The sequence below is a fragment of the Ceratotherium simum genome, chromosome 5 (assembly GCF_057802395.1).
Source record: "Ceratotherium simum simum isolate JZ-2026a chromosome 5, ASM5780239v1, whole genome shotgun sequence".
Taxonomy (NCBI): domain Eukaryota; kingdom Metazoa; phylum Chordata; class Mammalia; order Perissodactyla; family Rhinocerotidae; genus Ceratotherium; species Ceratotherium simum.
This window is the reverse complement of record NC_141904.1, coordinates 19,520,590-19,541,651: the sequence shown is the minus strand read 5'-3', so window position 1 is coordinate 19,541,651 and position 21,062 is coordinate 19,520,590. Positions and strand designations below refer to the sequence as shown.

Below are 21,062 nucleotides of genomic sequence, written 5' to 3'. Positions count from 1 at the left end.
GTTCATTTTGATAAACATTTATTGAGAACAATTCTGTGTTAGCCTCTGAAGATGTGGAGATGAATAAGACATGGTCCTCTGCCATTAAAAAACTCATCTTCTGGTACTTGAAGGTGCTAGCTGCATGGGATGCTTTGTCAGTAGGATGGGGAGATCAGAAATAAAACATCAAGTGTTCTTTTTTTTTTTTAACCATAATAGAAACCTATGTAATAGTGAGAGTGTAACTAACATAAATTGCCCATTATCCTCCAATATCCATTCTATCTTTTTTCCTTTTAACAGTAAATCACTTCCCCCACAATTTTAACTGGGCATATGTCCATCTAGATAGACTACATTTCCCAGTCTCCCTTGCTGTTAAATGTGGCCATGGGACTACATTCTGGCCTATGGCATATAAGCAACAGTGATGTGTGTGGTTTCTGGGTAACACCTTAAAAAGGAAGCTCTTTTCCATCACTGTCTCCACACTGCTGGCTGGGAGATGACCCATCCACAAATGGAAGCCATATATTGAGACTGTAATGACACCTACAAGTCACTACCTCTGGAATATTATATAAGAAATAGATTTCTATCTTATTTAAGCCCCTATATTTTAGGTTCTCTTTGTTATAGAAGCTTAGTCTATACCCTAATACATATATTCATTTATTAAATCTTTATAATTATCATGTGAGGTATTTGTTGGTATCCCCATCTATAGATGAAGAAACTGATTCAGAGATTAATTTGCCCAAGCAAGTGGGAAAGCTGGAATTCAGGTCCAGATAATCTGTATTCAAGTCTAATTCTTTTCTCTAAATGAATTCTTGTCAGGAGAAAACTAAAACATTTTCTAGTCTGGAAAGTAAAAGGTCGTGGAGACACCACCAAAAGTTCATAATATCAAGTAATGCTAGTTTGAACTGGTCTTGTTCATCAAATCTTGTTTATTAGAACTAAGGTGCTTCTTTGAAGATTGAAACCAGGAAACTTAAAGTTAATAAAGAGAGAAATTGTTCTATTTTGCATAGGAAGTCAACTAAGAGAAATCCCTACCCCAAGAAGAAGTGAAGACTGAAGGTATAAATTGAGGGAGGTGTTTTAGGTCATTCATTCACAATAACTCAGATTAGGGAAGTTTTGTGGGTGTTTGGGTACATCCTTAACTTGTCATTTTAAGTTTTAAAGACCTCTGCCTTCCCCACAAAATTCCTCTTGGGGCGTCTCTCTGCCAGAAATCTCAGATGGACTGGCTGGCACAGCATGGCATTCCTTAAATTCTCATGCTGGTGCTAACACAGCACACCAAGCTGTGAGCAGCTAGACTGCCAACAACTTCAACGGGGAAGAAGCAGACCATATGCTAAGATGTGACCTCTGTAAATGTCCTTAAATTCACAGTGACGAACAAGCAGGTGCTTAATAACCATGTTTTAAAATTATGTCACCGTTTCGGTTTTGGAAGAGCATCAATTCACCCTGTACCCACAACCAGAAGACTGCGATTGTCTTTGAGTTGGTTGTCCTTGGAAGTTTTCTTATGCGAGGACCCTCAGAATGAAAGAGTGACACAAATCCCTTCCTTGTCTTTGAGAGGGTCCATGCTCCCCTATGCGTGGTCTCAAGTTACCTGCCTCTTTTCCTTTTCTTCTAGGAAGTGTGTTTTGGTGCAAGTTATACCACTCTCTCTCCACTTCAGCCCTGCCCTCCCTTTTTGTCTTACGCTGCTTCTTTCTGTTTGTGCTAGAGGAAGGAGTGTCCCTCCTTTCAAACATCAAAGCCTAGACCCCTTCCCTTCCTTCTTCCGCTGGGATGTTGCTCCATCAACTGCCCGTCTTAATTGACTCCTCAACCTTTCCATCTGGTGATCTCTGTCCTCTCTTAAAACACCCCCCGACACACACACACACCCCTTGTGGTGGTTTTGTAATGTGTTAACTTGGCTAGGCTGAACTGCTGTATAATTCTAGTTATGGTTATGCCACAAGGGAGATTCCTGTGGGGGATTTGGAGTGTGGAAGTGAAGCAGCAGCCATTGTGTAGCTCACACACATTGTGACTTATCTGCTGGCTCACCTGGTTGCTGTGAGTCAGCCGCCTGGTCTGTAAGTGCTCTACCTTCCCCTGGACCCTCCTTCTGTGCTCCAGTTCCTAGACCAGGTGTATGCATTTAACTCCATGAGGAAGGATCCAGCCTGTGCAGGACACCCACACCACTAGGGTCAGAGGCACCAAGAAGTGACACAGGTTCCCAGCCATCCTGTGAGGCTCCAGCTCATATTTGTGGGTTCCAGACTGTTCCTGATCTCTTCCACTTTACATCCATCTTCCCTTCTGTTTACCTTGTGGACTTCATACTCTAGCTTCAGATGCAAAGAAAACATCCTTTTAGAGACTGCTTGACCAGCTCACGTAATTCCGTGAGGTCAAATCCTTGCGTGTGTGTGCGCGTCTCCTAGTGGTTGACTGTTACTGATAAACACTTCTTGACATTTTTACCTTACACTCCTCAAATTATATATGTACCGCCCACATTCTTCCTTTCTTTAATCTCAACATTCTCTAGAACATAGTTCACATTAAGTATCTTACTTCAACATATTCGATTAAGTGTTTCTCAAAGTGACTGTCTGCATTAGAATGCTTGTTAAAAATGCAGGTTCCTAGGCCCCACTTCCAGACTGATTAAATCAGAATCTCTTGGGCTGGGCCTTGAATATGCATTTTGAATGAGCTTACCCAATTTGTGATGCACCGCAAAGTTTAAGAGGCACTGCTTGACACTGTGTGAGCCAGGCCCTCTTACCTCACCTTCTTCCCTCTTCTGTACCTTCTACACTCCATTTGAGACTGCTCTCTTGAATGGCATTGGTGTCTTTCTTGTGTGTCCGATCCAAAGACCTATTTTCTGGCTTTGGTCCTCAGGAGCAGTTGACATTATTGAAAACCCTCTCCTTCTATTTTTTATGTCTTTGTAGGTGTATGCACTGATGCGTGTCCCCTAAAATTTCCTGGCTTGTTCCAGTTACTAGGCACCTAGGATTATAACTCTCCTCCTTACTCCTGCTCCTTTTTTGTTTTCTTAGCCAGCATCTCCCAATGATATGTAATATCTCAACTTGTCCAAGAAATGTATTGAACAGTTACTGTGTGCCCTACACTGTGCTGGGCCCTGGGACTAAAGACATAGGTAAACTTAATCCTTGCACTTAAGGAGCTCACAGTCTAGTGGTCCAAGAGACTATAAATCATCAATTATAATTCAAAGTAATAAGTGGTTCCAGGGCTGAGTAGTGGGTGCTAAGGTAGAAGGAAGAGGCCATGGCAATATGCTAAGGGGAAGACTCAAAGAGCTGTCACTCCAGCCAGGTAGAGAATCGAATGAGGATGTTCCAGCAAGGAGAAGAGCCCAGACCATAGGGGTTGGAGGTGTGAAGGATCAACATCATTCTAGGATCTGCAAATAATGTGTTTTGTCACATGAGGGAATGGCAAACATGAGGTCGAACAGGTAAGCTAAGGGTGTATCATGAAGAGCCTTATACACCTTGTTATGTAGTTGGTCTTTATTCTAAAGTGACATTAGGGAGTTTTAAGCAGCAGAGAAAAAGGGATGACAGATTCTGTTTTGGAAATACTTTCCTGGTATTGGTAATAAAGGTGGTGATCCTAGAGCCAGGAAAACCACTTAGGTTAGTTTTGCCCTTGCAAAACTCTAGATGAGGAAGGGTGAGCTCCTGAGTCAAGCCTGGCCAGAGTGGTTGGAGACAAAGTGAGATATCTAGGAGGTGGGGTTGACAGAACTCGGTGGCTGATTAGATGTGGGTGGTGGAGAGAATTAGGGGAGTGAAAGGGAAAGAGAAACCCAGGATAGTAGTAGATTTCTGGATTGAGTGAACAGGTTATATGCCTTTATCTGAGACAGGGACTCAAGGAGGAAAAACAGGGTGGGGTGGGGGTGGCAGGAGAGAGGAATTGAAGAGTTCAGTTCTGGGCCCACCCAGGTGGAGATGTCCAGTATATGGATGAACATAGGGATAAGCAGGCCTACTCAGTGGGGCCTAGGCCTTACTGACCTCATTCATGCTGCTCTTTATGGGCAACCCAACCCATGGATGCTAGACTGGGCTTTTCTATGGAGAGATGGCTACCCAACAAATTGAAACAACTTAACAACTGGACTCATTTATTAATCCTATCCCTCTGAAAAATCTCTCACTCCACATCTCCTGCTCCCTTCCTCCTCCCTATTCTCCCTAGCAACACTGAAGGGGAAGCTGTGGTAGGCTGAATAATGGCCCCTCAAAGATGTCTGTGTCCTAATCCCGGGAACCTGTGAATATGCTACTTTATATAACTAAAGGGACTTTGCAAATGTGATTAAATTAAGGATCTTGAGATGGGGAGATTATGCTGGATTATCTGGGTGGCCCAATGTAACTACAAGTGTCCTTATAAGAGGGAGGTAGGAGGGAGAGAGTTGGAGGAGATACGACAAGCGAAGCAGTGGTCAAGGTGACGCAGGGCCATAAACTGAGGAATGGAACTGGCCTCTAGAAGCTTGAAAATGCAAGGGAATAGATTCTCTCCTAGAGCCTCCAGAAGGAACCAGACTTGCCTACACCTTGAATTCAGGCCATTGAGACTGAATTTGGACTTCTGACTTCCAAAACTGAAAGATAATAAATTTGTGTTTTTTTAAGCCACTAAATTTGTGAAAATCTGTTACAGCAGCAGTAGGAAACTAATACAGAATTGAAACTGGAGGGACACACAATGGCCTTAGATGTTGGCACAACTAGAACCTCAAGCCTGCCTCATAGAGATAGGTGACAACAGCCCAAAAAGCCCTAATGCCCAAGTTCATTATTTCTTGGTTGGATACCAGTAACCAACCCGACTCCACCTCCCCAAGCGATTACACTTTATTGTCATCTCTTTTGCTAAACCAATGGTTTCCAGACATTAGTGTGCATCAGAATTACCTGGAGGGTGATTACTAGGCTCCACCCTCAGAGTTTCTTATTTCAGTAGGTCTCATGTAGGGCCTGAGAGGTTGCATTTCTAACAAGTTCCCAGCTGATGCTGTTGGTCTGGGAACCACAACGTTGAGAACTACTGTAGTGTAAATACTAATCTCTTTGCTCACTGTAAGAGTTGCTATATAGAGTCTTTTCTCCTTTATTGGACTGTCAATTCTCTTAGGTCTCATTCTCTTTATATCCTCAGAGTTTAGCAATGTGCCTGACCAAGTAGACATTTCACGAATGTTTGTTGATTCCCTGTCTAGTCCCGCCCCACTTCTGTTCCTTAAAAGTTAAGGACCCAACTCCTTTCAGCAAAAAATTCTATTGCACAAAGCATTCTTTAAGATGTGGATTTTTCTTTTTTTAAAAATCATGAACTTAGTTTTATTTTGTTACTCTTTTTTTTTTTTTAAGGAAGATTGGCCCTGAGCTAACGTCTGTTGCCAATCTTCCTCTTTTTCTTTTATCTCCCCAAAGCCCCAGTGCATAGTTGTATATCCTAATTGTAGGTCCTTCTAGTTCTTCCATGCTGCCTCAGCATGGCTTGATGAGCGGTGAGTAGGTCCGTGCCCAGGATCTGAACTGGTGGACCCTGGGCCGCCGACGTGGAATGCTAGAATTTAACCGCTATTCAACCAGGCCGGCCCCTAAAGTGGGAAATTTTTTACAGCCCTAGCAAATTTCCTTGAGGTACAAGCAGTTGGACACTATTTCCAATGAATTGTGTATAGTTCTCTGTCTGGTTTTTTTATATGCCTGGAAAACTAAGCTAATTATCTTTTGGTTTTTGGAAACTTCTCAATAAGAGATCTGTCAAATATAATACTATACAAGGAATTTGGTGACATAAAGAAGAGCAAAATTATATAATTTTGCAGGAAAAGGGGTGAAAAGAAAACCACATTAGTAGTTTAAAATGCTCTTTTCTCCTGAGAGCATTCAGGAACAACAGTGTTGGATTATACCAGTTAACACTGGGTTCCCAGAGACGATGCCATTTTCTTTCAATGCAGCCTTTCCCTGAGAGCTCAAAGCCTGGCTTTGCCCCAGAACCGTTTTCTAGCCTGATGTGACTCCTTAGTTGAGCTCTGAAGAGAAGAGGCTCTCAAAGTAGGTTTTTAATCTTTCGTAGTGTTTTTAGAATTCTTATGTTAAGGTGTCTAGAGGCCCTCCTGTGCCAGATTCTTCAAATACTGTTCTTTCTAGCTAGTTGGCCTGAAAAATATAACCAGCCATTAGAATATGAATATGATATCCTATAAGATCATAAAGTATAATTATAATTTTCTTTTGCTATTCTAAGCTGGATGTAATCCGGAGTGATTTATCTTTTGGAATAAGGCAGCATGGTTATAAGGCATTCACTCTACAGTAAGACAGCTAGGGGAGAGAGGTTTACTCTTGTATCTACTTTTATTTAAATAGGATCTATATATTTTGGAGGCATTCAGTGCTGGTACAGAGGTGGCAAATATGTGACTGACCAGACTGCACACACCTGCCTTTGCCCCACTGAACCCAAATGCGTCTTCAGAATCCTTTTCAACACAACATTAGATTATATGGATAGGAGCCTGGACTCTGGAGTCAGGACAGAGCTGGGTTTGAATATATGCTACTGTAGTTACCGGAGATATGGTCCCACAAGGTACTAATCTCTAAGCCTTATTGTTAGTAAACAGAGGTAACAACGGTACCTATCTCACAGAGCTCTAATGAACTTAAATGAAAGAATGCACACACAGTCCTTAGCACAGGGCCTCATACAAAGAGCTCCATCATGTTAGCTATTCTTCTTACTATTATTATCAATAGCTATTAAGAATGGGCAAAGATGAAATTATTTGAATGCCATGCCTCCCCCATAGTGCTTAGATCATGTCTGGGCAGAGTCCTTATTTGTTAGGTTTCAAAGTTGCTTAACTAATCAGGCTCTATCCCTCTGGCACGACAACACATTTGAGTGAGCACCCAGTCGCCTACTCAACTGGGCTACAACCTTCTGACTCCAAGCCCAGCTTTCCCTGCAATCTCTAATCTCCAAACCATCCTGTTCCAGTGGTGATGGTTCAGACACAGGGGAAGCTGCTGTGACTGTTGTTTGCCACGTCCTCTCAATCCTGAGAGGGCCCAGCCTAGAACTGAGTCTTACGCAATTTATTACCTGCTGCCCTCTCTTACTAGAGTTTAAAGATATTGAATGCAAGAGCTGCTACTCCATTCAACTTCCCAAGCATATCTTAAACCGGTCCATTTCTCTCCATATACATTATACATTCTGCCACTCCTCTAATTCAACACGCCATTATCTCTTGCCTGGATTTCTGAAACACCTTCTTACATGGGCTCTCTCCTTCCGCTTTTGCCTCCCTCCCAACCAGTCTCCATCCTGGCCAGTTTAATATTTTAAAAATGCAATCCTGGCTATGATCCCTGCTTAAAATTCTTCAACCTTCCTAGGCTCTTATAATAAAACACAAAATCAAGAACCAGGCCTACATGGCCCTGTGTGAATTTGTCTGCCTATTTCTCCATCCCTATCTCCTACCCTTCTCCTCCTCTCCTTCTACGTCACTTTCAGATCCTCAAATGAGCCAACTCTTTCCTTTCTCAGGGCCTTTGCACATTCTGTTCCTTTTGTCTGGAATGCTATTCCAGACAAAAGACAAACTCTTAACCTGCTTGACTCTGATTCCCCCTTAGATTTCAGTTCAATCATTCCTTCCTCAGAGAAGTCTTCACTCATTCACACTCCCTAATACAAGTTATATCCCCACCTGTTATTCTCTTCAGATGATTTGCATTTTTCCTCCATAGAGCTTAGCACAATTGGTAAGTCCACACTTAACTCTACATTTACTTGTTCAGTGCTTTTCTCCCCTTCTGTACTGTGGGATGTTTGTGTGTTTACTCACTCTCACAGCCCAGGAAAAATCTTAAGCAGGTTCTGTTTAGCTTCACAAGAATAAGAGTAGGCCCTTTCCCTTCCTTACCATCAGATCATCACGGTAGATTGTGAGGGCCCCGTTCTCCTTTGAGGGGGGTGGGGTGCTTACTGTGTCCTGGTATTTTGCCCTGGGGTGCCTGTCCGTATGGGCTAAGTTGGATAAGGAGTGAACTAAGTCTAGGGACAGGAAAGTGTTACTTGAGCTGGGGGTTGCTTGGAATATTGGTCAGAGTAGGCTAAAATTTCTATAACAAACTGCAAAATTTTAGTGGCTTAATACCGTAAAAGTTAAATTCTGCTCACACAAGAGTCCAATGCAGATGTTTCTCACCAGAATGGCTACCTCGGGTGGCTCTCTTCCAAGCAGGGACCCAGACTCCTTCTATCTTTTGGTTCTGCCATCCCCTAGGGCCTTAGAGCCCATCATTTATATCTGGCAGAACAGGAGAGAGGGAGCATGGAGGATTGCATTGGACGTATTTATGGACAGAATAGGGAGTGGCATTTATCACTTCCTCTGACGTTCCATTGGCCAGACTCCCTAGTTCATGATGTGGCTTCATCTAACTGCAAGGGAGGCTGGGAAATAGAGCCTAACTGTGTGCCCAGGAAGAAGAGGCGAACGTGGAGTTTGGATACCTGTAGAAAGGACGGTTGGTGTAGGCCCAGGTGTGAGTATAGGCCCAGGTGTGGGTATAGGCCCTATGTGTCAGCAAATGGACCCTTGGCTACCATCTGGTTCCTGAGTGCTCACAAATTCTCCTCACTATGGCCCTTGGTGGAGATATAGCCTATACTCATCCATTGCCCCTTCAGGTCTGGATTGCCCCCTCCTGTCCCCGCTGGCTCTATGGCACGTCGCTTGCACTCTGTCTCTCTTTCGTCTCTCTGTCTTTCAGCTCAGATGAATCTTTGTCATCTAGCGGGGTGTCTGTGTGGCATGAAGCCTGTTCATGCTAATGTTTTGTCTAATGTCATTTCTATTCCCCTAAAGTGTAGGAAGTCTCCTGTTTTTTTCTGCTTTCTGCTTATTACATCTCTCCCCTGAGGCAATGAGCACAGCCTAGCTACTTAAGTGGGACCAGGGAAAGAAAAAAGTGAACTATTTTGGGAGATAATAACATTGGTTAATATTTTAAAAACAGTGTCCCACAACAAATATAAGCTCAATGAGGGTAGAGACCATGTCTATATGTTCACCACAATATCTCCAGAATCTGGCAAATGGAATCAGTAAATATTTATTGAATAAATAAATGCATGCATAAATGCATAAATGTTGTAAGAAGCAGCATTCCTCACAGATGACCTCTTGCATCCTGCTTCTTCCACCGTGTCCCAGGCCTTCCTTCTTAAAGGAGTGTGAATAGTCTTCGTAATGGCCCTTGCCGGGAGACCAGAGATTTTGTAGTTATGGTGCCCTGCACTCTGTAGGTTTGACATATTGTTGTTTATGTTTATACACACACATTTCCTGTATACACTTAGAGAGAAAAATAATCTAAGAAAACAGGATAGGGAACAATAATAAAGGGAAGAGGAATAAAAACACCCAGTGCCTGGCACATAGGAGCCCTGTATATGTTTATTGAATGAGAGAAAAGAAGAAATGCCCGGCTTTCCCCATTCAGGGACTGAAATGGGCAATTCACGGGCATGCATTGAATTCCGACATTCTTTCCTTGAAAGTTTATTAAAGAGAGCTATGCTGAAGCCTGGTCATAATGTCACTCTTGTCCTTTAGCAATAGACTAGGTTTGTTTTTCTAGCTGGTCTCTGACTCTCAAGAACTGTGCGAGTGCTGTAGAGAGCTGGGGGAGAGTGAACTCATGACAGGGAGAGGCAGGATCGGGAGCCTCTGAGATGGTTCCCATCCAACATTGAGAAGGAAAGTGATGTGGCATAAGATGGATTCTTTATCACTGGTCCCTTAGCTGATTTTTTTAGGGGGGCAAATTTCAAGGAAAAACTTTTCTTTTTTGGAAACCTCTCCTCAACTTTTGTGGCAGACACCACAGGTTGGTACTCCCAACTCTTGTATCAAACCCCTTCTTTCCAGCCTAGTCTATTATACAGGCTGAAAAACAAAAATACTCTGTTCCCAATCTCTCTTGCAGCCAAAGGAGGCCATCTGACACAATTCTGGACAAGGAGACATAAGTAACCATTTACCTTGAATGGACACGATGGCATCATCTATGGCTGCCATTTTGTGACCATGAGGGAAGGGTCAAGAGACCCACAGAGATGTTGGCCCTGACATTGTTGAGCCACTGAACCAAAGCTAGCAGACACCTGTCTTCAGACTTTCTCTTATGTGGGAAAAAATAAAGCCCTCTTTGTTTAAGGCACTGAAGTGAAGGATTCTGTCACTTGCAGCCCAAAGTATCCCTTACTGACAGCTCTTCCTTTATTTTCTTTTTTTCCAGATAAAAGTAAATGTACCAGCTATATCTAATAAATATGAAAAGTTTTCCACAAAATATTAAAATAAAAATTTTAAATATGGAATAGGCAAAGCAATTTTGAAAAAGAACAAAGTTGGAGGACTCACGCTGCCTGACTTTAAGACTTATTCTAAAACTAAGTATTTATAAAGTCTTTGTAAATCAAGATAGTGCATTATTGGCAAAAGGATGGTCACATAGATCAATGGAACACAATACAGAGTCCAGAAAAGATGGAATTGCAAAATTTCATCACTGTGGAGCATTTCTGTACACAGAAAACACCCAACAACCCAAATTACCTCTTCTACTTTGAGTTTCGGATCAGCTCTATTCCCAGTGACTTTGCCTGAGATAAATTGTAATCATAATGAATATATTTAAAAGTAAATTCTACATTAGCCTTTTCTTGACTAGGCTGCACTTCTCCAATTTCAGGTCTTCTTGCTATCCTCCTCTGACCTCTCTGGAGTTTTAGGAAAACTCCTTTGCCCGTCAAGTGAGCCAGTCCTGGCGCTGCCCATTCTCAGCACCACCCGTACCACCTCTAGTCTGGAGCAGGTACAGGATTGTTCTTCCAGTGTCCCCACTTCCCTTTGCCTGCCTTCACTAATTTTCTCTCCCCGACACATTCTCCGTCCTCCTCTCTGAGTTGTTTTTGACTCCACAGTCTCCTTCTTTCTCATTCTTTTCCCTAAACTGTGAATCAGATCATGTCGTCTCCTTGCTTAACACCTCCAACGGATTCCCCTTTGTACAGGGTCTGTTCTTTCAACACAACAGAGGCCTTGGGGCACTTGCTCTTGTTAGTCATCTGTCAGGAGCGTTGTGTCCCCACATCTTGACATGCCCAACCCTGTGTGGACGTTAAGTTCTCCAGCCAACTGTCTTCTCCTCAAGCAGGCCTTCCTGATCACTCCACCTCTCCACCCTGCATCACTTCACCCAGGTTTTAAATTTTCTTCAAAATTTTATTAGTCTCCAATTATCTTGTTTATTATTTTGTTTACTTTGTTATTTTCCATCTCCTTTTGTCGAAAGCTCTGTGAGAGCAGGACCCTTATCTGATAAAAGATGGCATTTATCTTCTGTTTGTAAGAAAATGAGTTAAGCTGAAGGGAAAGGTCCATAGGTAGGTTGTCTCTCTTTCCTCAGAACAGGTTATTTCCATGTCATTATTAACAGCATTCCCTTTCGTTCTCAAAAGTGTGCCAGTTGGATGGTAAGAACACCTTTCTTTGGGTCTCTCGTCTTTGGTGCTAAGTGCTAAGAATTATCTTTTTGTGATCAGTGCTCTTTGTAACCACATCTCCCTGAGATATTGAAAGTTTCAGCCTCAATATAGATTTGATATAAAGCAGGGAATGGGTGTGGGTAAACACAAATAAACTGTAAATGACACCCACATGAGCTAATATAAAATTATTTCTCTGTTATAAAGGTATGTTTGACCATTTTTAGTAACGGCAGAATATTCCAGCATATGGGTGACTAATAATTTATTTAACTAATCCCTTATTAATGAACATTTCAATTCTTTCCACTTTTTTCCCTGCTATCCTTGTTGCGACAATGAACATTCTTGTATGTTTTTGTATACATGTGCAGAATTTCATCAGACTAAATATATTCAAGTAAAATTGCTGGGTCAAACGGTATGCACATTTACAATGTTGATTGTTATTGTCTAAGGCCATTTTAAACAGGAAATTAATATAACGACCACCTTTCATCAAAACAAGCTTGTGTTTCAGTTTCAATTTCAGAGTAACACACATTATTTTACACATACATACAAATCTGCTCTCTATAAGGAAAAGTTTTTTGATATCCAAACTATATAATTATCTTTTGCATTCCCAGCTCTCACTTTAATGATCTCTAATGAATGCATATGGAGTGAATTCATGGATCGTTAGCAGTGATACGCCTTCTTTGTTAATTTTAGGCTATTTAATGGTCACAGATGGATCCCTCGTTTACACATTTCTTCCTTTTTTAGACAAGAGTCCCAGTGTCTACAAACTTAAGAATATAGTTATGAGCTAAACTCTGAATTAAAGTCAATCTTTGTGTTTGGTTTCGAATCATACACTAAAATCACAACATATCAGAGTACAAGTGATCTTATAGATCTGTAACTAGAGTGCCCCAATTTATAGTTTGGGATACAAATAAGGCACCACTCAGATGGGGTCCCAAAGTTGAACATGTGAGCCCTCACATGTCCAGGTAATGGGAAATACAGGGCTTCCCTGGGAGCCCCTTCCCCTTACATGCCCAGGGCCAACCTGGCCACTTCGATTTCAACTTCTGGAGTCTCAACTCAGATGTGCTCCCTCAGGGCCAGGGGTCCCTGCTGCCCCACAAGAGGCTGGTGGCTCCAGAAGAAGAAGAAGCTGCTAGTGTAGACCCTTGGTTGGGCCACCGCTCTTCTTTAAGTGGCAAAAAAGAAGATCTCCAGCCCTCAGGAGTCAGTTCAGCAAGGTGTGGGCTCCAGGCAAGCCTGGCCTGGACTCTCATCGTTATAGCTCCTTGTATTCACTCACACAGCCACTTCTCCGGGACTCAACCTGCTACCTGATTCCTGGGTTGGGTCCAGTCCCAGTGTGCACTGATTTACAGCCTCCTTTTGAACTCCTAAGTCTGTGCAGAGGTTAGGCTGGTGGTCCTATCTTTTATTTTTGGTGGTGAGTTTATGTAAGGGGTCTCATGGCCATTTCCTGACTCTGAGCCTTGCTCAGGGCAACTCCCAGTTCACCCTGACTAATTTTAATTTCCGAGACAAAGTGTGGGGGTCTTGATCCCTTCCCACTCTCATTCATTAGGAGTGTCTTGGGCTCCAGATGCAAATTTGTCTACTCCATCCCAGCAATCTTCAGGCTCTACATATCAATACTTTCTCTCTCCCTCACACACAAGTATTAAATTCCATTTTACCACCCATCCTATTGGAGATCACTTAAGTCCAGTGCCCTCATTTTAATAATGAGGAGACTGAGGCACAGACAAGCTACTTACGTACCCAAGGTCACACACCTGGTCACCATAGACCAGAGACTAGAATTCTTACCTTCTAAATCATAACTCAGGGCTCTGTTATTTCCACTGAGATGTTTTCATTTTGTGGGTTTTCTCTGGTGAGTTTCAAAATCCTAAGTCACATTCTCTCTAGCATTCTTGGCCACACTCCATGCTGCCCAGCTGAAATATGCTCGGACATGCTGGGTACCTTTTCATTTACCTAGTAAGGATTTCCAGAGTCAAAACCAAGCCACTCATTAATGTCAGCTGCTGTTTTGGAAAACCCACATCATCGTTCCCCTTCATTAGGATGGAATAATCAGGAGCTAGTGCTGAGCACATTCATTGCCCTAGAACGTGCTTGGCTGCTTCTCTGTGACCGAGTGAATCTAGAAAATACTAGTGCCGCAGCCCAGCATTTGATGCTCGTTTCTCTTTCATCACTTCCTCTGGACTTTCCATTGGGTCAAACCTTTTTGAGGTGTTTCTGATTCTATTTCATCCTACACATTTGTCACTTGATGGACAGCTGAGGGAAGCAAATGAAAGCAATCAGAGAGGTAAGAAATCCATGTGAAAAGCAATTTCAACCCGCTGAGTCTTGGTTCTTATCCTCCAGGACTGGAATCCTTACCCATGGACTGGAGATCCGGGCATATGCCCATTCCTCAGGCTGACAGCTAGCTCTGAGTAGGACGTGTAGTTTGAAAATAGACAGGGCATGGGCAGGGGGGAGGGAAGAGTAGTAGGAGTGTTCACATTTAGAAGTCCTTCTCCTGAGAGATTCTATTCAAAAAGCCCAGAGTTTTGCTATGTATTGGCAGAATAAGAGTAATTGACCTGCCTAACATTGGGTCAGACTGCCAGCCAATATTTTGACAGAATGCTATTCTACCAAGACAGCTTCCAGAATTTTCTGAAAAATACCTTTTGAAGAATCATGATTTGTCTTTATTAGTTAACATGCAGTGAAGACTTAAGTCTCTAGGTTTGCATACTTAAGTTTTACTAAAATGTCGAAATCCCACTCTCTGCTATCCACGTTTGTTCATATCTCTCTAAGAGAGAGATTCTCAGCCCTGATAGCACATTGAATCAGCTGTAGAGCTTTCAGAAATTTCCAATGCCTTGGCCACAACTCAGAGCAATTAAATCAGACTTTCTGGGGGTGGGACCTAGGCATCAGTTCTTTTTAAAGCTTTCAGAAGATTCTGTTGTACAGTTTAGGTTGAGAACCACTGCCTAAAAATTGCTACCTGCAGGCAATAATTTGCTTGAATGCTGACCTCTGAGCTTTGCAAAGGCAGAAACTGGTTTGTTTACTCTTGTTCATCCCTGACACCTACCATACCTCCTTGCCCATAGTTGGTACTTAATACATACTTATTAATTGACTAAATTCTTGCTTATTCTGAACTTTATAAAGATGTAGATAAAGAAATGCTCTCCCTTTTGCCTAGGGATGACATTGCACATCTACAGTCATGGTGCTAGATCAGTGTTAGAGGCTTTATGTACCCTGAATTCTTAAATTACAGGATCATGGAAAGCTTCTGGTCCTGGGGGAGAGGCCTGGCTGGCCGGAAATAAGGAGATGCTTGGGGGGATCAGCACAGTGGCTATTTACCAACTGGAAGGAAAGCATTTTACTATCTTAACAGTAGGTCCTCCTGTACTCATGTATAAGCAGGACACAATGGTTTAGGTTTTGGTCCTTCTACTGTTGTCAAGGATTTCCTAGTCTCGCAGGCTGTCTGTGATCTGGTGCTGTCTTCTCTCTGACTTCATCTTCTATCACCCTCCAGTCCCTTCTCTCTGCACTCCAGCCACCCTGTCCTTCTCTGTGTTTCTTAAACACTGTCAAGCTCCTTCTTGCCTTAGAATCTTTGCACTTGCTGTGCCGTCTGCTGGAACATTCCCCCAGAGGGAGGAGCTGCAAAGTCACGCTACAAGCGGCATGAATACAAAGAGGGGAAGGACAGCAGGCAGTTTGGCAAACAATCTACCACGTGGCCCCTTTAGGTAAATATAAAGTCTCTCGGATAAAATGCTCGGTACCTCAGATTTTTTCTCTCTGTCTCTGAGTGTGTGCTCAAAAACATTCTATTTTGGCTGTCAGAATCTGAATATTAACTCTTTTTCTTTATGTTTCTGCAGTAACTCTGCTCACTGTCTTTCCTCCTCTTTCTACCCCATACTCTCTGTCTAGCCACTTTCCCAGATTAACGCTTTATACTGGCCAAGAAGATGCTTCATATGAAAATACAAAGGAGAAATACACATTTATATGGTTTAAGATATTATCCCAGTTAGAATAATTACTCACATGGGCTCAGGCAATGGGCTGAGTACTTTCATAGTCTGTCCCATTTAATCTTCACAAGAGCTCATCTTACCCGTGAGAAAACTGAGACCTTAAGTGGTTGAAGAAATTGCTCTAGAAATCCTTCCTGGTTAAATGGTGGAGCAGGATTTGAACTCAGGGCTTCCTGACTCCATAACCCATGCTCTTAACCCTTGGACTCTCTGTGACATCATCATCTGCAAGGTCCCCTTTATAAAGATCTAAATTTCCTATTTGTTTGAAGCTTGTTTACTGCTCTAAGGAGTATGCACTAACTGCAAAGTGCAGGGCTAAAACTTAAAAGAAGACAGCAAAAGGGAACGTGACACAGAGAGTGATTGTAAAGGCAAACAAATCACAGAAGAATAATAGGAAAGTCTTCACCCAGAATGGAAGTGGCAGTGATATTTCATCATGAAGTATAATCTAGCAGGAATGGGCCACCAGGTTGAATTATATTTGAATATCTTATCTTCATGTTGGGCACATAAGCAAGGGTACATGTTATTTGCATGATTATTTTTCTTTGGGTTAAGGCATGTTGTTGGTGCAGTAAATTTCCCTTGGCATGCAGTATCCCAGTTAGGCTTCTCAAAAAACTGTGGTTTCCTAAATTCAACATGGTTGAAAAAGATGTTTCTTCACAGCTTCTATCATTTCTACTTAATTCTAAATTATTCATAGTTTCAATTTATTCCTAAGAAGTTATTATTTTACTTTCTAATTATTCAAGGGGAGGATTTGAGTGGGAAAAAAATGTTAGCACTTGTATTTCTTCTCTTTCACCGTGCTGTTAAAAAATAATGACAAAATGCTGTCCCTGGACCAGCAGCATGCACATCACCTGGGAAACTTGTTTGAAATGCAAATTCTTAGGCCTAACCCCAGACCATATGTGGTCTCCTAGAAGCTTTATTGTTTCAGCTTTTGCATTTAGGTTTATAATTCACCTCATATTAGTATTTTTCCATATACTTATCTGGTTGCGCCAGCACTATTTATTAAAAAGACTTTCCTTCCCCAGCTTGAATTGCCTTAGCTCTTTTGTCCAAAATCAATTGACAATAAATGTGTGGTCTATTTCTGGACTCTCTAATCTATTCCACTAATCTATTTATCTTTCACCAATACCACACTGTCTTGATTACCGTACCTATAATAAGTCTTGAAATCAAGTAGAGTGAGTCTCCAACATTGTTCTTTTTTCTCCATTTACTTAGGTCTTCTTTAATTTCTCTCAGCAATGTTTTTTGGGTTTTGGTGTATAGCACTTGCATGTCTTTTGTTGAATTTATTCCTAAGTATTTTATATATATTTTTAGTACTATTACGAATGGTATTTTTTTATTATGGTAAATGATAGATATAAAATTTTACCATTTTAATAATTTTTAAGTGTACAATTCAGTGGTATTAAGTACTTTCTTACTGTTGTGAAACCACCACTACCATACATCTCCAGAGCTCTTTTCATCTTCCCAAACTGAAACTCTGTACCTATTAAACAATAACTCCTTATTCTCCTCTCCCTCTAGCTCCCGGCAGCCCCCATTCTACTTGCTGTCTTTATGAATTTTACTACTCTTGGTACCTCATATAAGTAGAATCATACTGTATTTGTCCTTTTGTAACTGGCTTATTTCACTTAGCATAATGTCTTCAAGTTTCATCCATGTTGTAACATGTGTCAGAATTTCCTTCCCTTTTTAAGGCTGAACAATATTCTATGTATATACCATATTTTGTTTATCTGTTCATCCATCGATGAATACTTGGGTTGGTCCCACTTTTTGGCTATTGTGAATAATGCTGCTATGAATGTGGGTATACAAATATCTGTTCGAATCCCTGCTTTTAGTTCTTTTGGGTATATACTTTAAATGGTATTTTTAAGACTGTTTTCCAGATGTTTATTGCCAAAATATAGAAATACAATTGATTTTTGTATACTGATCTTGTATCCTGTGACTTTACTAAAACATTTATTAGTTCTACTAGTTACTTAGTAGATTTTTAAAAATATGTTATACATATAGTCTTGTTGACTGCAAATCAAGACATTTCTTCCTTCTGAACTTTATGCCTTCTATTTATTTTTCTTGCTTTAATGCATGTTAGGACCGTAAGCACAGCGTTTAATAAAAGTGCTATGAGTAGACATCCTCGCCTTGCTCCCAATATTAGGGTGAAAGTGTTCAATATTTCACCATTAGGAAAAACATTAGTTGCATGTTTTTTGTTGACGCCTTTTATTGGGTGGAGGAAACTCCTTTCTATTCCTGCTTTGATATGAGTTTTTTTAAAAACAGCTTTATTGAGGTATAATTGATATACAAAAAACTGAACATGTTTAATGCATACAATTTGATGAGTTTGAGCATATGCATATACCTGTGAAACCACAGTCAAGATAATAAACATATCCATCACCTCCAAAAGTTATCATGCATGTACATGGAATTTTGTCAAATGCCTTTTCTGCGCCTATTGAAAAAATCACTAGCAAAGGGCAGTGAATTTTGTGGACGAATATTGATTCAACTCCTGAGGTAAGGTGAAAGGCCCAACTTCTTTGTGCATTTTGCTACCTGAACAAAATTAAGATTTTGTAAACTAATAAAGGAGAGAAAATGGGTCGTTGGGGTCGCAACCAACAGTGATGGTCGTAAGCCCTCTCAACTCAGTTTTGGAATTTTGCAAAGCTTGTATTACAAGTAAATTAATGGAATAACTTGCTACACTTGACATCTTGTTTCACTTATCTATCCTGCTCATGGAAGTCAAACTTGTCTTCCTAAAATACAGATCTGACCATGCTACAACTTTGCTCAAAAGTTGCTGGCTACCTATCACTACACAACAAATTCCACAGCATGGCATCCAGTGCCTTTCTGGATTTGGCTCCATGTTGTCTTTTTAGTCGTATCTTTCAGTGCACCTCTTTCTGCCTTCATCACACATTTGCCCTTCCTCTGACATGCTGTGCATTCCTGCTGGTAATGCCTTTGCCCTCCTTATGTACTCCACAATCCTCTCATCCTTCAAGACCAGCTCACATGCCACCTCTTCCATGATGCCATCCACAATATTTCCAGTTGCAATTGATCTCTATTATCTCTGTGCTCCTATTGCACCTATAATGCTCTCCTGTAGGATATTGAGTGGCAAATGTGTTTGGACTATGTTTTCCTCCACTGTGTATCCCTACATTGCCACACATGGGGAAGGCAGATAGCACAGAAGCCTCAAGTCCCCGTTTGTAGCCCATGGAAGACATTACTAAACGATTACAGCATGATTTTCCACTAAGCATAAATGCACTTCACAGCACCTCAGGACATTATTAATTTATTATTAATAACAGCTCCAGGCAGTTATTACCAGTTGATTAAATGAAATCTGCATTCCATCTCTAGTTAAATTTATGACCCTGTTCATAACAACAGCTTAATGCTTTGGTTAGTTGAAGTGAATTTCACTGCATAGACTCCATGGGTGGTTTCAACCAAGGACTAAATTTATTGGGAGAAGGTAGAAAGCTAAAGGATTATAGCAGATTATAATGCTATAGCATTATCGCAAGTGGTGGAGCTGACCACACGGAAGAAATCTGTTAGTAAGAGTGACAAGCTCTTGCAGAAGGGAGGCCAGGCTGTCAGAGCTATTTTATTTTCGTCTCAAGAAACCCACCAGGAGACCTTGTTATTTTCTTGGTTTAAAATCCAAGAATGACATGAAGGTCTACATCAACTGTGTGTAAGGCCCTGCCCTGGGAATCTCATGGGTCAAGAGGAGGAGTAAGAAAGTTTCCAAATGTCACCATCCATTTCATTACTGTGGGGCAAACTTGCATCAGACATAGCTATAAGTTTCTCCCTTGGGAACAGCAGGTGTCTACAACAAATAGAACTCTTTGAACCATACAGACATACATCTGACTAATGTTCAAATGTCAGTGTGAGAAATAGAGTCATCAGGGGTTTCTTTGAAGATAAGGTTGGTTTTGAATGTTTGTCTATTTCTTTAAAATTATTCTGTGGCTATACTGTCCAGTACAATGGCTATTAGCCATATTTGATTATTTAAATTTAAGTTAATTAAACTTAAAATTAAAACTTCATTTCCTCAGTCACACTAGCCACATTTTAAGTGCTCAACTAGCCACATGTGGCTAGCGGCTACCACATTGGACAGAGCAGATATAGAACATTTCCATCATCGCAGAAAGTTCTAGCGGACAGCACTATTTTAAGGCCTCCTATAAAAGACTTGAACTCCTTGCACTGTAGTTTAGAGGTTTTGCAGGAGTTTTGACTTGCGTGCACCAATTATGTTCCTTAGTATTACCATTACTATTTATATCATGTAGCTATTTTATTTATGTTTCTTTCGGCAAAATAAATGCTTTTCTCTTCTGAGGACTTTCTGTTTAATGTCTCATTTGAGAAAAATATCAAGGAAGTATTTATTCTCCATAGTTAGAGGCCTGTGTGGTAAGCAAAATTCTATTATTTATCTTCTGTTGTTTCTTTATGGTGGTTATTATCTTTCCTGATCCCTATGAATTCCTTTTTGCGATCCTCTGCCTGCTAAGTCAGCTAGGCTATGTCCTGCATGGCTGTTTGAATTTAAATTACCTACCATTTTGCCTTACTAAGGAAGTTGTAGCGAATTCAATCATTAAAGGAAGGGACTATTGGGAAATAATGTGCCATAAGTCTCCTATCAATTCTGTGACATTTTTATTCTTGCCTCCTCTCCCACATTAAATAACAGCTATTGTATATAGGGAGATGCATTAAAAATAGGCCACACAATACAGTGCGGCTAAAGCTTCCACATTAATTTTAAATGGGATTCATTTGAAATGACTTTAATCTTGGTTATGGTGGCTATTCAATATAACATTTATTCTTTGTTACAATTCAGAGCCATATGTTTACTTAATTTATTCCTATGAAGATAAGATTAAATGTTTTTTAAAATTTTAAGTAAGGTGAAATATGAATAAACAGAAATAAGATGCATTGCAGCATAAGAGAAAAAAATCTAATCTTTATTTCTATCCCTATGATTCCACAGATTATCATCTTTCCTTGTAATTTCCTACTAAGACACACGCCTTTGCATAAGGTCTGGACTGGCTGCTTGGTATTCATATATTCTCTTTATCCACGTGATGCTGAGGCTAAAAACTTAGTATATACTTGGGAAAAATGAACCAAAACTTTCCTTTTCCAGCTTCATCGTTGCCACGACAAGCCCTCTATAGAGAGCTATCGTGG

General features: G+C 41.0%; 1 pseudogene; it reads left to right on the top strand.

The window, feature by feature from the left end:
* The window catches only part of LOC101393852 (protein moonraker pseudogene), a 64,739-nt pseudogene that overhangs the window by 28,480 nt on the left and 15,197 nt on the right, over nt 1-21,062 (top strand).